This window comes from Macaca fascicularis, chromosome 13, assembly GCF_037993035.2.
Source record: "Macaca fascicularis isolate 582-1 chromosome 13, T2T-MFA8v1.1".
Lineage (NCBI taxonomy): Eukaryota > Metazoa > Chordata > Mammalia > Primates > Cercopithecidae > Macaca > Macaca fascicularis.
Window position 1 is genome coordinate 26,097,336 of NC_088387.1, and position 22,091 is coordinate 26,119,426.

Sequence of the window (22,091 nt, forward strand, 5' to 3'; positions counted from 1 at the left end):
CACAGAGTTACAGCTTTCCCCTCAAGCAGCTTTTCGCTAAGACAGTTCTTGTGGAATTGGCAAAGTGATATTTGAAGCCCATAGAGGGCTACGGTGAAAATCGAAATATCTTCAGATGAAATGTGGAAAGAACCTTTCTGAGAAACTGCTTAGGGTTCTGTTAATTCATCTCACAGTGTTACAACTGTATTTCGTGGTTATCTTTGCTAGCCTTATTTCTGTGGAATCTGAGAACAGATATTTCGGATCCCTTGGAAGACTATAGGGCCAAAGGAAATATCCTCCGATAACAAAGAGAAAGTAGCTTTCTGAGAAACTTCTTTGTGTTCTGTGAAATCATCTCACAGAGTTACAGCTTTCCCCTCAAGAAGCCTTCCGCTAAGACAGTTCTTGTGGAATTGGCAAAGTGATATTTGGAAGCCCATAGAGGGCTAAGCTGAAAATGGAAATATCCTCAGATGGAATCTGGAAAGAAGCTTTCTGAGAAACTGCTTAGTGTTCTTTTAATTCATCTCACAGTGTTACATCTGTATTTCGTGGATCTCTTTGCTAGCCTTATTTCTGTGTAATCTGGGAACAGATATTTCGGATCCCTTGGAAGACTATATGGCAAAAGGAAATATCCTCCGATAACAAAGAGAAAGAAGCTTTCTGAGAAACTTCTTTGTGTTCTGTGAAATCATCTCACAGAGTTACAGCTTTCCCCTCAAGGAGCCTTTAGCTAAGACAGTTCTTCTGGAATTGGCAAAGTAATATTTGGAAGCCCATAGAGGGCTATGGTGAAAAAGGAAATATCCGCAGATGAAATCTGGAAAGAAGCTTTCTGAGAAACTGCTTAGTGTTCTGTTAATTCATCTCACAGAGTTACATCTGTATTTCGTGGATCTCTTTGCTAGCCTTCTTTCTGTGGAATCTGAGAACAGATATTTCGGATCCCTTGGAAGACTATAGGGCCAAAGGAAATATCCTTCGATAACAAAGAGAAAGAAGATTTTGAGAAATTTCTTTGTGTTCGGTGAAATCATCTCACAGAGTTACAGCTTTTCCCTCAAGAAGCCTTTCGCTAAGACAATTCTTGTGGAATTGGCAAAGTGATATTTGGAAGCCCATAGAGGGCTATGGTGAAAAGGGAAATATCCTCAGATGAAATCTGGAAAGAAGCTTTCTGAGAAACTGCTTAGTGTTCTGTTAATTCATCTCACAGAGTTACATCTGTATTTCGAGGATCGCTTTGCTAGCCTTATTTCTGTGGAATCTGAGAACAGATATTTCGGATCCCTTGGAAGACTATAGGGCCAAAGGAAATATCCTCCGATAACAGAGAGAAAGAAGCTTTCTGAGAAACTTCTTTGCGTTCTTTGAAATCATCTCACAGATTTACAACTTTCCCCTCAAGAAGCCTTTAGCTAAGACAGTTCTTGTGGAATTGGCAAACTGATATTTGGAAGCCCATAGAGGGCTATGGTGAAAATGGAAATATCCTCAGATGGAATCTAGAAAGAAGCTTTCTGAGAAACTGCTTAGTGTTCTTTTAATTCATCTCACAGTGTTACATCTGTATTTCGTGGATCTCTTTCCTAGCCTTATTTCTGTGGAATCTGAGAACAGATATTTCGGATACCTTGGAAGACTATATGGCCAAAGGAAATATCCTCCGATAACAAAGAGAAAGAAGCTTTCTGAGAAACTTCTTTGTATTCTGTGAAATCATCTCACAGAGTTACAGCTTTCCCCTCAAGGAGCCTTTAGCTAAGACAGTTCTTGTGGAATTGGCAAAGTAATATTTGGAAGCCCATAGAGGGCTATGGTGAAAAAGGAAATATCCTCAGATGAAATCTGGAAAGAAGCTTTCTGAGAAACTGCTTAGTGTTCTGTTAATTCATCTCACAGAGTTACATCTGCATTTCGTGGATCTCTTTGCTAGCCTTATTTCTGTGGAATCTGAGAACAGATATTTCGGATACCTTGGAAGACTATAGGGCCAAAGGAAATATCCTCGGATAACAAAGAGAAAGAAGCTTTCTGAGAAACTTCTTTGTGTTCTGTGAAATCATCTCACAGAATTACAGCTTTCCCACCAAGAAGCCTTTCGCTAACACAGTTTTTGTGGGATTGGCAAAGTGATATTTGGAAGCCCATAGAGGGTATGGTGAAAAAGGAAATATCCTCAGATGAAATCTGGAAAGAAGCTTTCTGAGAAACTGCTTAGTGTTCTGTTAATTCATCTCACAGAGTTACATCTGTATTTCGTGGATCTCTTTGCTAGCCTTCTTTCTGTGGAATCTTAGAACAGATATTTCGGATCCCTTGGAAGAATATAGGGCCAAAGGAAATATCCTTCGATAACAAAGAGAAAGAAGCTTTTGAGAAATTTCCTAGTGTTCGGTGAAATCATCTCTCAGAGTTACAGCTTTTCCCTCACAAGCCTTTCGCTAAGACAGTTCTTGTGGAATTGGCAAAGTGATATTTGGAAGCCCATAGAGGGCTATGGTGAAAAGGGAAATATACTCAGATGAAATCTGGAAAGAAGCTTTCTGAGAAACTGCCTAGTGTTCTGTTAATTCATCTGAGAGAGTTACATCTGTATTTCGAGGATTGCTTTGCTAGCCTTATTTCTGTGGAATCTGAGAACAGATATTTCGGATCCCTTGGAAGACTATAGGGCCAAAGGAAATATCCTCCGATAACAGAGAGAAAGAAGCTTTCTGAGAAACTTCTTTGTGTTCTGTGAAATCATCTCACAGAGTTACAGCTTTCCCCTCAAGAAGCCTTTCGCTAAGACAGTTCTTGTGGAATTGGCAAAGTGATATTTGGAAGTCCATAAAGGGCTACGGTGAAAAAGGAAATATCCTGAGATGAAATCTGGAAAGAAGCTTTCTGAGAAACTGCTTAGTGTTCTGCTAATTCATCTCACAGAGTTACATCTGTATTTCGTGGATCTCTTTTCTAGTGTTATTTCTGTGGAATCTGAGAACACATATTTCGGATCCCTTGGAACACTGTAGGGCCAAAGGAAATATCCTCCGATAACAGAGAGAAAGAAGCTTTCTGAGAAACTTCTTTGCGTTCTTTGAAATCATCTCACAGATTTACAACTTTCCCCTCAAGAAGCCTTTAGCTAAGACAGTTCTTGTGGAATTGGCAAACTGATATTTGGAAGCCCATAGAGGGCTATGGTGAAAATGGAAATATCCTCAGATGGAATCTAGAAAGAAGCTTTCTGAGAAACTGCTTAGTGTTCTTTTAATTCATCTCACAGTGTTACATCTGTATTTCGTGGATCTCTTTCCTAGCCTTATTTCTGTGGAATCTGAGAACAGATATTTCGGATACCTTGGAAGACTATATGGCCAAAGGAAATATCCTCCGATAACAAAGAGAAAGAAGCTTTCTGAGAAACTTCTTTGTATTCTGTGAAATCATCTCACAGAGTTACAGCTTTCCCCTCAAGGAGCCTTTAGCTAAGACAGTTCTTGTGGAATTGGCAAAGTAATATTTGGAAGCCCATAGAGGGCTATGGTGAAAAAGGAAATATCCTCAGATGAAATCTGGAAAGAAGCTTTCTGAGAAACTGCTTAGTGTTCTGTTAATTCATCTCACAGAGTTACATCTGCATTTCGTGGATCTCTTTGCTAGCCTTATTTCTGTGGAATCTGAGAACAGATATTTCGGATACCTTGGAAGACTATAGGGCCAAAGGAAATATCCTCGGATAACAAAGAGAAAGAAGCTTTCTGAGAAACTTCTTTGTGTTCTGTGAAATCATCTCACAGAATTACAGCTTTCCCACCAAGAAGCCTTTCGCTAACACAGTTTTTGTGGGATTGGCAAAGTGATATTTGGAAGCCCATAGAGCGTATGGTGAAAAAGGAAATATCCTCAGATGAAATCTGGAAAGAAGCTTTCTGAGAAACTGCTTAGTGTTCTGTTAATTCATCTCACAGAGTTACATCTGTATTTCGTGGATCTCTTTGCTAGCCTTCTTTCTGTGGAATCTTAGAACAGATATTTCGGATCCCTTGGAAGAATATAGGGCCAAAGGAAATATCCTTCGATAACAAAGAGAAAGAAGCTTTTGAGAAATTTCCTAGTGTTCGGTGAAATCATCTCTCAGAGTTACAGCTTTTCCCTCACAAGCCTTTCGCTAAGACAGTTCTTGTGGAATTGGCAAAGTGATATTTGGAAGCCCATAGAGGGCTATGGTGAAAAGGGAAATATACTCAGATGAAATCTGGAAAGAAGCTTTCTGAGAAACTGCCTAGTGTTCTGTTAATTCATCTGAGAGTGTTACATCTGTATTTCGAGGATTGCTTTGCTAGCCTTATTTCTGTGGAATCTGAGAACAGATATTTCGGATCCCTTGGAAGACTATAGTGCCAAAGGAAATATCCTCCGATAAAAGAGAGAAAGAAGCTTTCTGAGAAACTTCTTTGTGTTCTGTGAAATCATCTCACAGAGTTACAGCTTTCCCCTTAAGAAGCCTTTCGCTAAGACAGTTCTTGTGGAATTGGCAAAGTGATATTTGGAAGTCCATAAAGGGCTACGGTGAAAAAGGAAATATCCTGAGATGAAATCTGGAAAGAAGCTTTCTGAGAAACTGCTTAGTGTTCTGCTAATTCATCTCACAGAGTTACATCTGTATTTCGTGGATCTCTTTTCTAGTGTTATTTCTGTGGAATCTGAGAACACATATTTCGGATCCCTTGGAACACTGTAGGGCCAAAGGAAATATCCTCCGATAACAAAGAGAAAGAAGCTTTCTGAGAAACTTCTTTGTGTTCTGTGAAATCATCTCACAGAGTTAGAGGTTTCCCCTCAAGAAGCCTTTCGCTAAGACAGTTCTTGTGGAATAGGCAAAGTGATATTTGAAAGGCCATGGAGGGCTATGGTGAAAATGGAAATATCCTCAGATGGAATCTGGAAAGAAGCTTTCTGAGAAACTGCTTAGTGTTCTCTTAATTCATCTCACAGTGTTACAACTGTATTTCGTGGATCTCTTGGCTAGCCTTATTTCTGTGGAATCTGAGAACAGATATTTCGGATCCCTTGGAAGACTATAGGGCCAAAGGAATTAACCTCCGATAACAAAGAGAAAGAAGCTTTCTGAGAAACTTCTTTGTGTTCTGTGAAATCATCTCACAGAGTTACAGCTTTCGCCTCAAGAAGCCTTTCGCTAAGACAGTTCTTGTGGAATTGGCAAAGTGATATTTGGAAGCCCATAGAGGGAAATGGTGAAAAAGGAAATACCCTCAGATGAAATCTGGAAAGAAGCTTTCTGAGAAACTGCTTAGTGTTCTTTTAATTCATCTCACAGTGTTACATCTGTATTTCGTGGATCTCTTTGCTAGCCTTATTTCTGTGGAATCTGAGAACAGATATTTCGGATCCCTTGGAAGACTACATGGCCAAAGGAAATATCCTACGATAACAAAGAGAAAGAAGCTTTCTGAGAAACTTCTTTGTGTTCTTTGAAATCATCTCACAGAGTTACAGTTTCCCCTCAAGGAGCCTTTAGCTAAGACAGTTCTTGTGCAATTGGCAAAGTGATATTTGGAAGCCCCTAGAGGGCTATGGTGAAAAAGGAAATATCCTCAGATGAAATCTGGAAAGAAGCTTTCTGAGAAACTGCTTAGTGTTCTGTTAATTCATCTCACAGAGTTACATCTGTATTTCGGGGATCTCTTTGCTAGCCTTATTTCTGTGGAATCTGAAAAGAGATATTTCGGATCCCTTTGAAGACTATGGGACCAAAGGAAATATCCTCTGATAACAAAGAGAAAGAAGCTTTCTGAGAAACTTCTTCGTGTTTTGTGAAATCATCTCACAGAGTTACAGCTTTCCCCTCAAGAAGCCTTTCGCTAAGACAGTTCTTGTGGAATAGGCAAAGTGATATTTGGAAGGCCATAGAGGGCTATGGTGAAAAAGGAAATATCCTCAGATAAAATCTGGAAAGAAGTTTTCTGAGAAACTGCTTAGTGTTCTATTAATTCATCTCACAGAGCTACATCTGTATTTCGTGGATCTCTTTGCTAGCCTTATTTCAGTGGAATCTGAGAACAGATATTTCGGATCCCTTTGAAGACTATAGGGCCAAAAGTTATATCCTCCGATAACAAAGAGAAAGAAGCTTTCTGAGAAACTTCTTTGTGTTCTGTGAAATCATCTCATAGAGTTTCAGCTTTCGCCTCCAGAAGCCTTTCGCTAAGACATTTCTTGTGGAATTGGCAAAGTGATACTTGGAAGCCCATAGAGGGCTATGGTGAAAATGGAAATATCCTCAGATGGAATCTGGAAAGAAGCTTTCTGAGAAACTGCTTAGTGTTCTCTTAATTCATCTCACAGTGTTACAACTGTATTTCGTGGATCTCTTTGCAAGCCTTATTTCTGTGGAATCTGAGAACAGATATTTCGGATCCCTTGGAAGACTATAGGGCCAAAGGAATTAACCTCCGATAACAAAGAGAAAGAAGCTTTCTGAGAAACTTCTTTGTGTTCTGTGAAATCATCTCACAGAGTTACAGCTTTCGCCTCAAGAAGCCTTTCGCTAAGACAGTTCTTGTGGAATTGGCAAAGTGATATTTGGAAGCCCATAGAGGGCAATGGTGAAAAAGGAAATACCCTCAGATGAAATCTGGAAAGAAGCTTTCTGAGAAACTGCTTAGTGTTCTTTTAATTCATCTCACAGTGTTACATCTGTATTTCGTGGATCTCTTTGCTAGCCTTATTTCTGTGGAATCTGAGAACAGATATTTCGGATCCCTTGGAAGACTACATGGCCAAAGGAAATATCCTACGATAACAAAGAGAAAGAAGCTTTCTGAGAAACTTCTTTGTGTTCTTTGAAATCATCTCACAGAGTTACAGTTTCCCCTCAAGGAGCCTTTAGCTAAGACAGTTCTTGTGCAATTGGCAAAGAGATATTTGGAAGGCCATAGAGGGCTATGGTGAAAAAGGAAATATCCTCAGATGAAATCTGGAAAGAAGCTTTCTGAGAAACTGCTTAGTGTTCTGTTAATTCATCTCACAGCGTTACATCTGTATTTCGTAGATCGCTCTGCTAGCCTTATTACTGTGGAATCTGAGAACAGATATTTCTGATCCCTTTGAAGACAATAGGGCCAAAGGAAATATCCTCCGATAACAAAGAGAAAGAATCTTTCTGAGAAACTTCTTTGTGTTCTGTGAAATCATCTCACAGAGTTACAGCTTTCCCCTCAAGAAGCCTTTCGCTAAGACAGTTCTTGTGCAATTGGCAAAGTGATATTTGGAAGCCCATAGAGGGCTATGGTGAAAAAGGAAATATCCTCAGATGAAATCTGGAAAGAAGCTTTCTGAGAAACTGAATAGTTTTCTGTTAATTCATCCCACAGAGTTGCATCTGTATTTCTTGGATCTCTTTGCTAGCCTTATTTCTGTGGAATCTGATAACAGATATTTCGGATCTCTTGGAAGACTACAGGGCCAAAGGAAATATCCTGCGATAACAAAGAGAAAGAAGCTTTCTGAGAAACTTCTTTGTGTTCTGTGAAATCATCTCACAGAGTTACACCTTTCCCCTCAAGGAGCCTTTAGCTAAGACAGTTCTTCTGGAATTGGCAAAGTAATATTTGGAAGCCCATAGAGGGCTATGGTGAAAAAGGAAATATCCTCAGATGAAATCTGGAAAGAAGCTTTCTGAGAAACTGCTTAGTGTTCTGTTAATTCATCTCACAGAGTTACATCTGTATTTCGTGGATTTCTTTTCTAGCCTTATTTCTGTGGAATCTGAGAACAGATATTTCGGATACCTTGGAAGACTATAGGGCCAAAGGAAATATCCTCCGATAACAAAGAGAAAGAAGCTTTCTGAGAAGCTTCTTTGTGTTCTGTGAAATCATCTCACACAATTACAGCTTTCCCACCAAGAAGCCTTTAGCTAAGACAGTTCTTGTGGGATTGGCAAAGTGATATTTGGAAGCCCATAGAGGTCTATGATGAAAAAGGAAATATCCTCAGATGAAATCTGGAAAGAAGCTTTCTGAGAAACTGCTTAGTGTTCTGTTAATTCATCTCACAGAGTTACATCTGTATTTCGTGGATCTCTTTGCTAGCCTTCTTTCTGTGGAATCTGAGAACAGATATTTCGGATCCCTTGGAAGAATATAGGGCCAAAGGGGTATCCTTCGATAACAAAGAGAAAGAAGCTTTTGAGAAATTTCTTTGTGTTCGGTGAAATCATCTCACAGAGTAACAGCTTTTCCCTCAAGAAGCCTTTCGCTAAGACAATTCTTGTGGAATTGGCAAAGTGATATTTGGAAGCCCATAGAGGGCTATGGTGAAAAGGGAAATATCCTCAGATGAAATCTGGAAAGAAGCTTTCTGAGAAACTGCTTAGTGTTCTGTTAATTCATCTGAGAGAGTTACATCTGTATTTCGAGGATCGCTTTGCTAGCCTTATTTCTGTGGAATCTGAGAAGAGATATTTCGGATCCCTTGGAAGACTATAGGGCCAAAGGAAATATCCTCCGATAACAGAGAGAAAGAAGCTTTCTGAGAAACTTCTTTGCGTTCTTTGAAATCATCTCACAGAGTTACAGCTTTCCCCTCAAGAAGCCTTTCGCTAAGACAGTTCTTGTGGAATTGGCAAAGTGATATTTGGAAGCCCATAGAGGGCTATGGTGAATATGGAAATATCCTCAGATGGAATCTGGAAAGAAGTTTTCTGAGAAACTGATTAGTGTTCTGTAAATTCATCTCACAGAGTTACATCTGTATTTCGTGGATCTCTTTGCTAGCCTTCTTTCTGTGGAATCTGAGAACAGATATTTCGGATCCCTTAGAAGACTATAGGGCCAAAGGAAATATCCTTCGATAACAAAGAGAAAGAAGCTTTTGAGAAATTTCTTTGTGTTCTTTGAAATCACCTCACAGAGTTACAGCTTTCCCCTCAAGAAGCCTTTCGCTAAGACAGTTCTTGTGGAATTGGCAAAGTGATATTTGGAAGAACATACAGGGTACGGTGAAATTGGAAATATCCTCAGAAGAAATCTGGAAAGAAGCTTTCTGAGAAACTGCTTAGTGTTCTGTTAATTCATCTCACAGAGTTACATCTGTATTTCGTGGATCTCTTTGCTAGCCTTATTTCTGTGGAATCTGAGAACAGATATTTCGGATACCTTTTAAGACTATAGGGCTAAAGGTAATATCCTCCGATAACAAAGAGAAAGAAGCTTTCTGAGAAACTTCTTTGTGTTCTGTGAAATCATCTCACAGAATTACAGCTTTCCCCTCAAGAAGCCTTTCGCTAAGACAGTTCTTGTGGAATTGGCAAAGTGATATTTGGAAGCCCATAGAGGGCTATGGTGAAAATGGAAATATCCTCAGATGAAATCTGGAAAGAAGCTTTCTGAGAAACTGCTTAGTGTTCTATTAATTCATCTCACAGAGTTACATCTGTATTTCGTGGATCTCTTTGCTAGCCTTATTTCTGTGGAATCTGAGAACAGATACTTCGGATCCCTTGGAAGACTATATGGCCAAAGGAAATATCCTCCGATAACAAAGAGAAAGAAGCTTTCAGAGAAACTTCTTTGTGTTCTATGAAATCATATCACAGAGTTACAGCTTTCCCCTCAAGAAGCCTTTCGCTAAGACAGTTCTTGTGGAATTGGAAAAGTGATATTTGGAAGCCCATATTGGGCAATGGTGAAAAAGGAAACATCCTCAGATGGATTCTGGAAAGAGGCTTTCTGAGAAACTGCTTAGTGTTCTGTTAATTCATCTCACCGAGTTACATCTGTATTTCGTGGATCTCTTTGCTAGCCTTATTTCTGTGGAATCTGAGAACAGATATTTCGGATCCCTTTGAAGACTATAGGGCCAAAGGAAATATCCTCCGATAACAAAGAGAAAGAAGCTTTCTGAGAAAATTCTTTGTGTTCTGTGAAATCATCTCACAGAGTTACAGCTTTCCCCTCAAGAAGCCTTTCGCTAAGAGTGTTCTTGTGGAATTGGAAAAGTGATATTTGGAAGCCCATAGAGGGCTATGGTGAAAAAGGAAATATCCTCAGATGAAATCTGGAAAGAAGCTTTGTGAGAAACTTCTTATTGTTCTGTTAATTCATCTCACAGAGTTACATCTGTATTTCGTGGATCTCTTTGCTAGCCTTATTTCTGTGGAATCTGAGAACAGATATTTCGGATCCCTTGGAAGACTATAGGGCCAAAGGAAATATCCTTCGATAAGAAAGAGAAAGAAGCTTTCTGAGAAACTTCTTTGTGTTCTATGAAATCATCTCACAGAGTTACAGCTTTCCCCTCAAGAAGCCTTTCGCTAAGACAGTTCTTGTGGAATTGGCAAAGTGATATTTGGAAAAACACAGAGGGCTACGGTGAAATTGGAAATATCCTCAGATGAAATCTGGAAAGAAGCTTTCTGAGAAACTGCTTAGTGTTCTGTTAATTCACCTCACAGAGTTACATCTGTATTTCGTGGATCTCTTTCCTAGCCTTATTTCTGTGGAATCTTAGAACAGATATTTCGGATCCCTTTTAAGACTATAGGGCCAAAGGTAATATCCTCCGATAACAAAGAGAAAGAAGCTTTCTGAGAAAATTCTTTGTGTTCTGTGAAATCATCTCACAGAGTTACAGCTTTCACCTCAAGAAGCCTTTCGCTAATACTGTTCTTGTGGAATTGGCAAAGTGATATTTGGAAGCCCATAGAGGGCTATGGTGAAAAAGGAAATATCCTCAGATGGAATCTGGAAAGAAGGTTTCTGAGACACTGCTTAGTGTTCTGTTAATTCATCTCACAGTGTTACAACTGTATTTCGTGGATCTCTTTGCTAGCCTTTTTTCTGTGGAATCTGAGAACAGATATTTCGGATCCCTTGGAAGACTATAGGGCCAAAGGAATTATCCTCCGATAACAAAGAGAAAGAAGCTTTCTGAGAAACTTCTTTGTGTTCTGTGAAATCATCTCACAGAGTTACAGATTTCCCCTCGAGGAGCCTTTAGCTAAGACAGTTCTTGTGGAATTGGCAAAGTAATATTTGGAAGCCCATAGAGGGCTATGGTGAAAAAGGAAATATCCTCAGATGAAATCTGGAAAGAAGCTTTCTGAGAAACTGCTTAGTGTTCTGTTAATTCATCTCACAGTGTTACAACTGTATTTCGTGGATCTCTTTGCTAGCCTTCTTTCTGTGGAATCTGAGAACAGATATTTCGGATCCCTTGGAAGACTACAGGGCCAAAGGAAATATCATTCGATAACAAAGAGAAAGAAGCTTTTGAGAAATTTCTTTGTGTTCGGTGAGATCAAATCACAGAGTTACAGGTTTCCCCTCAAGAAGCCTTTCGCTAAGACAGTTCTTGTGGAATTGGCAAAGTGATATTTGGAAGCCCATAGAGGGCTATTGTGAAAAAGGAAATATCCTCAGATGAAATCTGGAAAGAAGCTTTCTGAGAAACTGCTTAGTGTTCTTTTAATTCATCTCACAGAATTACATCTGTATTTCGTGGATCTCCTTGCTAGCCTTATTTCTGTTGAATCTGAGAACAGATATTTCGGATCCCTTGGAAGACTATAGGGCCAAAGGAAATATCCTCCGATAACAAAGAGAAAGAAGCTTTCTGAGAAACTTCTTTGTGTTCTGTGAAATCATCTGACAGAGTTACAGCTTTCCCCTCAAGAAGCCTTTCGCTAAGACAGTTCTTGTGGAATTGGCAAAGTGATATTTGGAAGCCCATAGAGGGCTACGGTGAAAATCGAAATATCCTCAGATGAAATCTGGACAGAAGATTTCTGAGAAACTGCTTAGTGTTCTGTTAATTCGTCTCACAGAGTTACATCTGTGTTTCGTGGATCTCTTTGCTAGCCTTCTTTCTGTGGAATCTGAGAACAGATATTTCGGATCCCTTGGAAGACTATAGGGCCAAAGGAAATATCCTCCGATAACAAAGAGAAAGAAGCTTTCTGAGAAAATTCTTTGTGTTCTGTGAAATCATCTCACAAAGTTACAGCTTTCCCCTCAAGAAGCCTTTGGCTAAGAGAGTTCTTGTGGAACTGGCAAAGTGATATTTGGAAGCCCATAGAGGGCTACGGTGAAATTGGAAATATCCTCAGATGAAATCTGGAAAGAAGCTTTCTGAGAAACTGCTTAGTGTTCTGTTAATTCACCTCACAGAGTTACATCTGTATTTCGTGGATCTCTTCCCTAGCCTTATTTCTGTGGAATCTGAGAACAGATATTTCAGATCCCTTTTAAGACTATAGGGCCAAAGGAAATATCTTCCGATAACAAAGAGAAAGAAGCTTTCTGAGAAACTTCTTTGTGTTCCGTGAAATCATCTCACAGAGTTACAGCTTTCCCCTCAAGAAGCCTTTCGCTAAGACAGTTCGTGTTGAATTGGCAAAGTGATATTTGGAAGTCCTTAGAGGGCTAGGGTGAAAAAGGAAATATCCACAGATGAAATCTGGAAAGAATCTTTCTGAGAAACTGCTTAGTGTTCTGTTAATTCATCTCACAGAGTTACATCTGTATTTCGTGGATCTCTTTGCTAGCCTTATTTCTGTGGAATCTGAGAACAGATATTTCGGATCCCTTGGAAGACTATCGGGCCAAAGGAAATATCCTCCGATAACAAAGAGAAAGAAGCTTTCTGAGAAACTTCTTTGTGTTCTGTGAAATCATCTGACAGAGTTACAGCTTTCCCCTGAAGAAGCCTTTCTCTAAGACAGTTCTTGTGGAATTGGCAATGTGATATTTGGAAGCCCATAGAGGGCTACGTTGAAAATCGAAATATCCTGTGATGAAATCTGGACAGAAGATTTCTGAGAAACTGCTTAGTGTTCTGTTAATTCATCTCACAGAGTTACATCTGTATTTCGTGGATCTCTTTGCTAGCCTTCTTTCTGTGGAATCTGAGAACAGATATTTCGGATCCCTTGGAAGACTATAGGGCCAAAGGAAATATCCTCCGATAACAAAGAGAAAGAAGCTTTCTGAGAAAATTCTTTGTGTTCTGTGAAATCATCTCACAGAGTTACAGCTTTCTCCTCAAGAAGCCTTTCGCTAAGACAGTTCTTGTGGAATTGGAAAAGTGATATTTGGAAGCCCATAGAGAGCTATTGTGAAAAAGGAAATATCCTCAGATGAAATCTGGAAAGAAGCTTTCTGAGAAACTGCTTAGTGTTCTGTTAATTCAACTCACAGAGTTATATCTGTATTTCGTGGATCTCTTTGCTAGCCTTATTTCTGTGGAATCTGAGAACAGATATTTCGGATCACTTGGAAGACTATAGGGCCAAAGGAAATATCCTCCGATAACAAAGAGAAAGAAGCTTTCTGAGAAACTTCTTTGTGTTCTGTGAAATCATCTCACAGAGGTACAGCTTTCCCCTCAAGAAGCCTTTCGCTAAGACAGTTCTTGTGGAATTGGCAAAGTGATATTTGGAAGAACATAGAGGGCTACGGTGAAATTGGAATTATCCTCAGATGAAATCTGGAAAGAAGCTTTCTGAGAAACTGCTTAGTGTTCTGTTAATTCACATCTCAGAGTTACATCTGTATTTCGTGGATCTCTTTCCTAGCCTTATTTCTGTGGAATCTGAGAACAGATATTTCAGATCCCTTTTAAGACTACAGGGCCAAAGGAAATATCCTCCGATAACAAAGAGAAAGAAGCTTTCTGAGAAACTTCTTTGTGTTCCGTGAAATCATCTCACAGAGTTACAGCTTTCCCCTCAAGAAGCCTTACGCTAAGACAGTTCGTGTTGAATTGGCAAATTGATATTTGGAAGTCCTTAGAGGGCTAGGGTGAAAAAGGAAATATCCACAGATGAAATCTGGAAAGAAGCTTTCTGAGAAACTGCTTAGTGTTCTGTTAATTCATCTCACAGAGTTACATCTGTATTTCGTGGATCTCTTTCCTAGCATTATTTCTGTGGAATCTGAGAACAGATATTTCGGATCCCTTGGAAGACTATATGGTCAAAGGAAATATCATCCGATAACAAAGAGAAAGAAGCTTTCTGAGAAACTTCTTTGTGTTCTGTGAAATCATTTGACAAAGTTACAGCTTTCCCCTCAAGAAGCCTTTCGCTAAGACAGTTCTTGTCTAATTGGCAAAGTGATATTTGGAAGCCCATAGAGGGCTACGTAGGAAATCGAAATATCCTCAGATGAAATCTGGACAGAAGATTTCTCAGAAACTGCTTAGTGTTCTGTTAATTCATCTCACAGAGTTACAACTGTATTTCGTGGATCTCTTTGCTAGCCTTATTTCTGTGGAATCTGAGAACAGATATTTCGGATCCCTTGGAAGACTATAGGGCCAAAGGAAATATCCTCCGATAACGAAGAGAAAGAAGCTTTCTGAGAAACTTCTTTGTGTTCTGTGAAATCATGTCACAGAGTTACAGCTTTCCCTCCCAGAAGCCTTTAGCTAAGACAGTTCTTGTGGAATTGGCAAAGTGATATTTGGAAGCCCATAGAGGTCTATGGTGAAAAAGGAAATATCCTCAGATGAAATCTGGAAAGAAGCTTTCTGAGAAACTGCTTAGTGTTCTGTTATTTCATCTCACAGAGTTACATCTGTATTTCGTGGATCTCTTTGCTAGCCTTATTTCTGTGGAATCTGAGAACAGATATTTCGGATCCCTTGGAGGACTATAGGGCCAAAGGAAATATCCTCCGATAACGAAGAGAAAGAAGCTTTCTGAGAAAATTCTTTGTGTTCTGTGAAATCATCTCACAGAGTTAAAGCTTTCCCCTCAAGAAGCCTTTCGCTAAGACAGTTCTTGTGGAATTGGCAAAGTGATATTTGGAAGAACATAGAGGGCTACGGTGAAATTGGAAATATCCTCAGATGAAATCGGGAAAGAAGCTTTCTGAGAAACTGCTTAGTGTTCTGTTAATTCACCTCACAGAGTTACATCTGTATTTCGTGGATCTCTTTCCTAGCCTTATTTCTGTGGAATCTGAGAACAGATATTTCAGACCCCTTTTAAGAGTATAGGGCCAAAGGAAATATCTTCCGATAACAAAGAGAAAGAAGCTTTCTGAGAAACTTCTTCGTGTTCCGTGAAATCATCTCACAGAGTTACCGCTTTCCCCTCAAGAAGCCTTTCGCTAAGACAGTTCGTGTTGAATTGGCAAAGTGATATTTGGAAGTCCTTAGAGGGCTAGGGTGAAAAAGGAAATATCCACAGATGAAATCTGGAAAGAAGCTTTCTGAGATACTGCTTAGTGTTCTGTTAATTCATCTCACAGAGTTATATCTGTATTTCGTGGATCTCTTTGCCAGCCTTATTTCTGTGGAATCTGAGAACAGATATTTCGGATCCCTTGGAAGACTATAGGGCCAAAGGAAATATCCTCCGATAACGAAGAGAAAGAAGCTTTCTGAGAAACTTCTTTGTGTTCTGTGAAATCATCTCACAGAGTTACAGCTTTCCCTCCCAGAAGCCTTTCGCTAAGACAGTTCTTGGGGAATTGGCAAAGTGATATTTGGAAGCCCATAGAGAGCTATGGTGAAAAAGGAAATATCCTCAGATGAAATCTGGAAAGAAGCTTTCTGAGAAACTGCTTAGTGTTCTGTTAATTCATCTCACAGAGTTACATCTGTATTTCGTGGATCTCTTTGCTAGCCTTCTTTCTGTGGAATCTGAGAACAGATATTTCGGATCCCTTGGAAGACTACAGGGCCAAAGGAAATATCCTTCGATAACAAAGAGAAAGAAGCTTTTGAGAAATTTCTTTGTGTTCGGTGAGATCATCTCACAGAGTTACAGCTTTCCCCTCAAGAAGCCTTTCGCTAAGACAGTTCTTGTGGAATTGGCAAAGTGATATTTGGAATCCCATAGAGGGCTATGGTGAAAAGGGAAATATCCTCAGATGAAATCTGGAAAGAAGCTTTCTGAGAAACTGCTTAGTGTTCTGTTAATTCATCTGAGAGAGTTACATCTGTATTTCGAGGATCTCTTTGCTAGCCTTATTTCTGTGGAATCTGAGAACAGATATTTCGAATCCCTTGGAAGACTATAGGGCCAAAGGAAATATCCACCGATAACAAAGAGGAAGAAGCTTTCTGAGAAACTTCTTTGTGTTCTGTGAAATCATCTCACAGAGTTACAGCTTTCCTCTCAAGAAGCCCTTCGCTAAGACCGTTCTTGTGCAATTGGCAAAGTGATATTTGGAAGGCCATAGAGGGCTATGGTGAAAAAGGAAATATCCTCAGATGAAATCTGGAAAGAAGCTTTCTGAGAAACTGCTTAGTGTTCTGTAAATTAATCTCACAGAGTTACATCTGTATTTCGTGGATCTCTTTGCTAGCCTTATTTCTGTGGAATCTGAGAACAGATATTTCGGATCCCTTTGAAGACTATAGGGCCAAAAGAAATATCTTCCGATAACAAAGAGAAAGAAGCTTTCTGAGAAACTTCTTTGTGTTAAGTGAAATCATCTCACAGAGTTACAGCTTTCCCCTCAAGAAGCCTTTCGCTAAGACAGTTCTTGTGGAATTGGCAAAATGATATTTGGAAGTCCTTAGAGGGCTATGGTGAAAAAGGAAATATCCTCAGATGAAATCTGGAAAGAAGCTTTCTGAGAAACTGCTTAGTGTTCTTTTAATTCATCTCACAGAGTTACATCTGTATTTCGTGGATCTCTTTGCTAGCCTTATTTCTGTGGAATCTGAGAACAGATATTTCGGATCCCTTGGAAGACTATAGGGCCAAAGGAAATATCCTCCGATAACAAAGAGAAAGAAGCTTTCTGAGAAACTTCTTTGTGTTCTGTGAAATCACCTGACAGAGTTACAGCTTTCCCCTCAAGAATCCTTTCGCTAACACAGTTCTTGTGGAATTGGCAAAGTGATATTTGGAAGCCCATAGAGGGTTACGTAGAAAATCGATATATCCTCAGATGAAATCTGGACAGAAGATTTCTGAGAAACTGCTTAGTGTTCTGTTAATTCATCTCACAGAGTTACATCTGTATTTCGTGGATCTCTTTGCTAGCCTTCTTTCTGTGGAATCTGAGAACAGATATTTCGGATCCCTTGGAAGACTATAGGGCCAAAGGAAATATTCTCCGATAACAAAGAGAAAGAAGCTTTCTGAGAAACTTCTTTGTGTTCTGTGAAATCATGTCACAGAGTTACAGCTTTCCCTCCCAGAAGCCTTTAGCTAAGACAGTTCTTGTGGAATTGGCAAAGTGATATTTGGAAGCCCATAGAGGGCTATGGTGAAAAAGGAAATATCCTCAGATGAAATCTGGAAAGAAGCTTTCTGAGAAACTGCTTAGTGTTCTGTTAATTCATCTCACAGAGTTACATCTGTATTTCGTGGATCTCTTTGCTAGCCTTCTTTCTGTGGAATCTGAGAACAGATATTTCGGATCAATTGGAAGACTACAGGGCCAAAGGAAATATCCTTCGATAACAAAGAGAAAGAAGCTTTTGAGAAATTTCTTTGTGTTCGGTGAGATCATCTCACAGAGTTACAGCTTTCCCCTCAAGAAGCCTTTCGCTAAGACAGTTCTTGTGGAATTGGCAAAGTGATATTTGGAAGAACATAGAGGGCTACGGTGAAATTGGAAATATCCTCAGATGAAATCTTGAAAGAAGCTTTCTGAGAAACTGCTTAGTGTTCTGTTAATTCAACTCACAGAGTTACATCTGTATTTCGTGGATCTCTTTCCTAGCCTTATTCCTGTGGAATCTGAGAACAGATATTTCAGACCCCTTTTAAGACTATAGGGCCAAAGGAAATATCTTCCGATAACAAAGAGAAAGAAGCTTTCTGAGAAACTTCTTTGTGTTCCGTGAAATCATCTCACAGAGTTACCGCTTTCCGCTCAAGAAGCCTTTCGCTAAGACAGTTCGTGTTGAATTGGCAAAGTGATATTTGGAAGTCCTTAGAGGGCTAGGGTGAAAAAGGAAATATCCACAGATGAAATCTGGAAAGAAGCTTTCTGAGATACTGCTTAGTGTTCTGTTAATTCATCTCACAGAGTTATATCTGTATTTCGTGGATCTCTTTGCCAGCCTTATTTCTGTGGAATCTGAGAACAGATATTTCGGATCCCTTGGAAGACTATAGGGCCAAAGGAAATATCCTCCGATAACGAAGAGAAAGAAGCTTTCTCAGAAACTTCTTTGTGTTCTGTGAAATCATCGCACAGAGTTACAGCTTTCCCTCCCAGAAGCCTTTCGCTAAGACAGTTCTTGGGGAATTGGCAAAGTGATATTTGGAAGCCCATAGAGAGCTATGGTGAAAAAGGAAATATCCTCAGATGAAATCTGGAAAGAAGCTTTCTTAGAAACTGCTTAGTGTTCTGTTAATTCATCTCACAGAGTTACATCTGTATTTCGTGGATCTCTTTGCTAGCCTTCTTTCTGTGGAATCTGAGAACAGATATTTCGGATCCCTTGGAAGACTACAGGGCCAAAGGAAATATCCTTCGATAACAAAGAGAAAGAAGCTTTTGAGAAATTAATTTGTGTTCGGTGAGATCATCTCACAGAGTTACAGCTTTCCCCTCAAGAAGCCTTTCGCTAAGACAGTTCTTGTGGAATTGGCAAAGTGATATTTGGAATCCCATAGAGGGCTATGGTGAAAAGGGAAATATCCTCAGATGAAATCTGGAAAGAAGCTTTCTGAGAAACTGCTTAGTGTTCTCTTAATTCATCTGAGAGAGTTACATCTGTATTTCGAGGATCTCTTTGCTAGCCTTATTTCTGTGGAATCTGAGAACAGATATTTCGAATCCCTTGGAAGACTATAGGGCCAAAGGAAATATCCTCCGATAACAAAGAGGAAGAAGCTTTCTGAGAAACTTCTTTGTGTTCTGTGAAATCATCTCACGGAGTTACATCTTTCCTCTCAAGAAGCCCTTCGCTAAGACAGTTCTTGTGGAATTGGCAAAGTGATATTTGGAAGGCCATAGAGGGCTATGGTGAAAAAGGAAATATCCTCAGATGAAATCTGGAAAGAAGCTTTCTGAGAAACTGCTTAGTGTTCTGTAAATTCATCTCACAGAGTTACATCTGTATTTCGTGGATCTCTTTGCTAGCCTTATTTCTGTGGAATCTGAGAACAGATATTTCGGATCCCTTTGAAGACTATAGGGCCAAAGGAAATATCTTCCGATAACAAAGAGAAAGAAGCTTTCTGAGAAACTTCTTTGTGTTAAGTGAAATCATCTCACAGAGTTACAGCTTTCCCCTCAAGAAGCCTTTCGCTAAGACAGTTCTTGTTGAATTGGCAAAGTGATATTTGGAAGTCCTTAGAGGGCTATGGTGAAAAAGGAAATATCCTCAGATGAAATCTGGAAAGAAGCTTTCTGAGAAACTGCTTAGTGTTCTTTTAATTCATCTCACAGAGTTACATCTGTATTTCGTGGATCTCTTTGCTAGCCTTATTTCTGTGGAATCTGAGAACAGATATTTCGGATCCCTTGGAAGACTATAGGGCCTAAGGAAATATCCTCCGATAACAAAGAGAAAGAAGCTTTCTGAGAAACTTCTTTGTGTTCTGTGAAATCATCTGACAGAGTTTCAGCTTTCCCCTCAAGAAGCCTTTCGCTAAGACAGTTCTTGTGGAATTGGCAAAGTGATATTTGGAAGCCCATAGAGGGCTACGGTGAAAAAGGAAATATCCTCAGATGAAATCTGGAAAGAAGCTTTCTGAGAAACTGCTTAGTGTTCTGTAAATTCATCTCACAGAGTTACATCTGTGTTTCGTGGATCTCTTTGCTAGCCTTCTTTCTGTGGAATCTGAGAACAGATATTTCGGATCCCTTGGAAGACTATAGGGCCAAAGGAAATATCCTCCGATAACAAAGAGAAAGAAGCTTTCTGAGAAACTTCTTTGTGTTCTGTGAAATCATCTCACAGAGTTACAGCTTTCCCCTCAAGAAGCCTTTCGCTAAGACAGTTCTTGTGGAATTGGCAAAGTGATATTTGGAAGCTCATAGAGGGCTATGGTGAAAAAGGAAATATCCTCAGATGAAATCTGGAAAGAAGCTTTCTGAGAAACTGCTTAGTGTTCTGTTAATTCACCCCACAGAGTTACATCTGTATTTCGTAGATGTCTTTCCTAGCCTTATTTCTGTGGAATCTGAGAACAGATATTTCGGATCCCTTTTAAGACTATAGGGCCAAAGGTAATATCCTCCGATAACAAAGAATAAGAAGCTTTCTGAGAAAATTCTTTGTGTTCTGTGAAATCATCTCACAGAGTTACAGCTTTCCCCTCAAGAAGCCTTTTGCTAAGACAGTTCTTGTGGAATTGGATAGTGATTTTGGAAGCCCGTAGAGGGCAATGGTGAAAAAGGAAATATCCTCAGATGAAATCTGGAAAGAAGCTTTCGGAGAAACTGCTTAGTGTTCTGTTAATTCATCTCACAGAGTTACATCTGTATTTCGTGGATCTCTTTGTTAGCCTTATTTCTGTGGAATCTGAGAAGAGATATTTCGGATCCCTTTGAAGACTACAGGGCCAAAGGAAATATCCTCCGATAACAAAGAGGAAGAAGCTTTCTGAGAAACTTCTTTGTGTTCTGTGAAATCATCTCACGGAGTTACATCTTTCCTCTCAAGAAGCCCTTCGCTAAGACAGTTCTTGTGGTATTGGCAAAGTGATATTTGGAAGGCCATAGAGGGCTATGGTGAAAAAGGAAATATCCTCAGATGAAATCTGGAAAGAAGCTTTCTGAGAAACTGCTTAGTGTTCTGTAAATTCATCTCACAGAGTTACATCTGTATTTCGTGGATCTCTTTGCTAGCCTTATTTCTGTGGAATCTGAGAACAGATATTTCGGATCCCTTTGAAGACTATAGGGCCAAAGGAAATATCTTCCGATAACAAAGAGAAAGAAGCTTTCTGAGAAACTTCTTTGTGTTAAGTGAAATCATCTCACAGAGTTACAGCTTTCCCCTCAAGAAGCCTTTCGCTAAGACAGTTCTTGTTGAATTGGCAAAGTGATATTTGGAAGTCCTTAGAGGGCTATGGTGAAAAAGGAAATATCCTCAGATGAAATCTGGAAAGAAGCTTTCTGAGAAACTGCTTAGTGTTCTTTTAATTCATCTCACAGAGTTACATCTGTATTTCGTGGATCTCTTTGCTAGCCTTATTTCTGTGGAATCTGAGAACAGATATTTCTGATCCCTTGGAAGACTATAGGGCCTAAGGAAATATCCTCCGATAACAAAGAGAAAGAAGCTTTCTGAGAAACTTCTTTGTGTTCTGTGAAATCATCTGACAGAGTTTCACCTTTCCCCTCAAGAAGCCTTTCGCTAAGACAGTTCTTGTGGAATTGGCAAAGTGATATTTGGAAGCCCATAGAGGGCTACGGTGAAAATCGAAATATCCTCAGATGAAATCTGGAAAGAAGCTTTCTGAGAAACTGCTTAGTGTTCTGTAAATTCATCTCACAGAGTTACATCTGTGTTTCGTGGATCTCTTTGCTAGCCTTCTTTCTGTGGAATCTGAGAAGAGACATTTCGGATCCCTTTGAAGACTACAGGGCCAAAGGAAATATCCTCCGATAACAAAGAGAAAGAAGCTTTCTGAGAAATTTCTTTGTGTTCTGTGAAATCATCTCACAGAGTTACAGCTTTCCCCTCAAGAAGCCTTTAGCTAAGACAGTTCTTGTGGAATTGGCAAAGTGATATTTGGAAGAACATAGAGGGCTACGGTGAAATTGGAAATATCCTCAGATGAAATCTGGAAAGAAGCTTTCTGAGAAACTGCTTAGTGTTCCGTTAATTCACATCTCAGAGTTACATCTGTATTTCGTGGATCTCTTTCCTAGCCTTATTTCTGTGGAATCTGAGAACAGATATTTCAGATCCCTTTTAAGACTACAGGGCCAAAGGAAATATCCTCCGATAACAAAGAGAAAGAAGCTTTCTGAGAAACTTCTTTGTGTTCCGTGAAATCATCTCACAGAGTTACAGCTTTCCCCTCAAGAAGCCTTACGCTAAGACAGTTCGTGTTGAATTGGCAAAGTGATATTTGGAAGTCCTTAGAGGGCTAGGGTGAAAAAGGAAATATCCACAGATGAAATCTGGAAAGAAGCTTTCTGAGAAACTGCTTAGTGTTC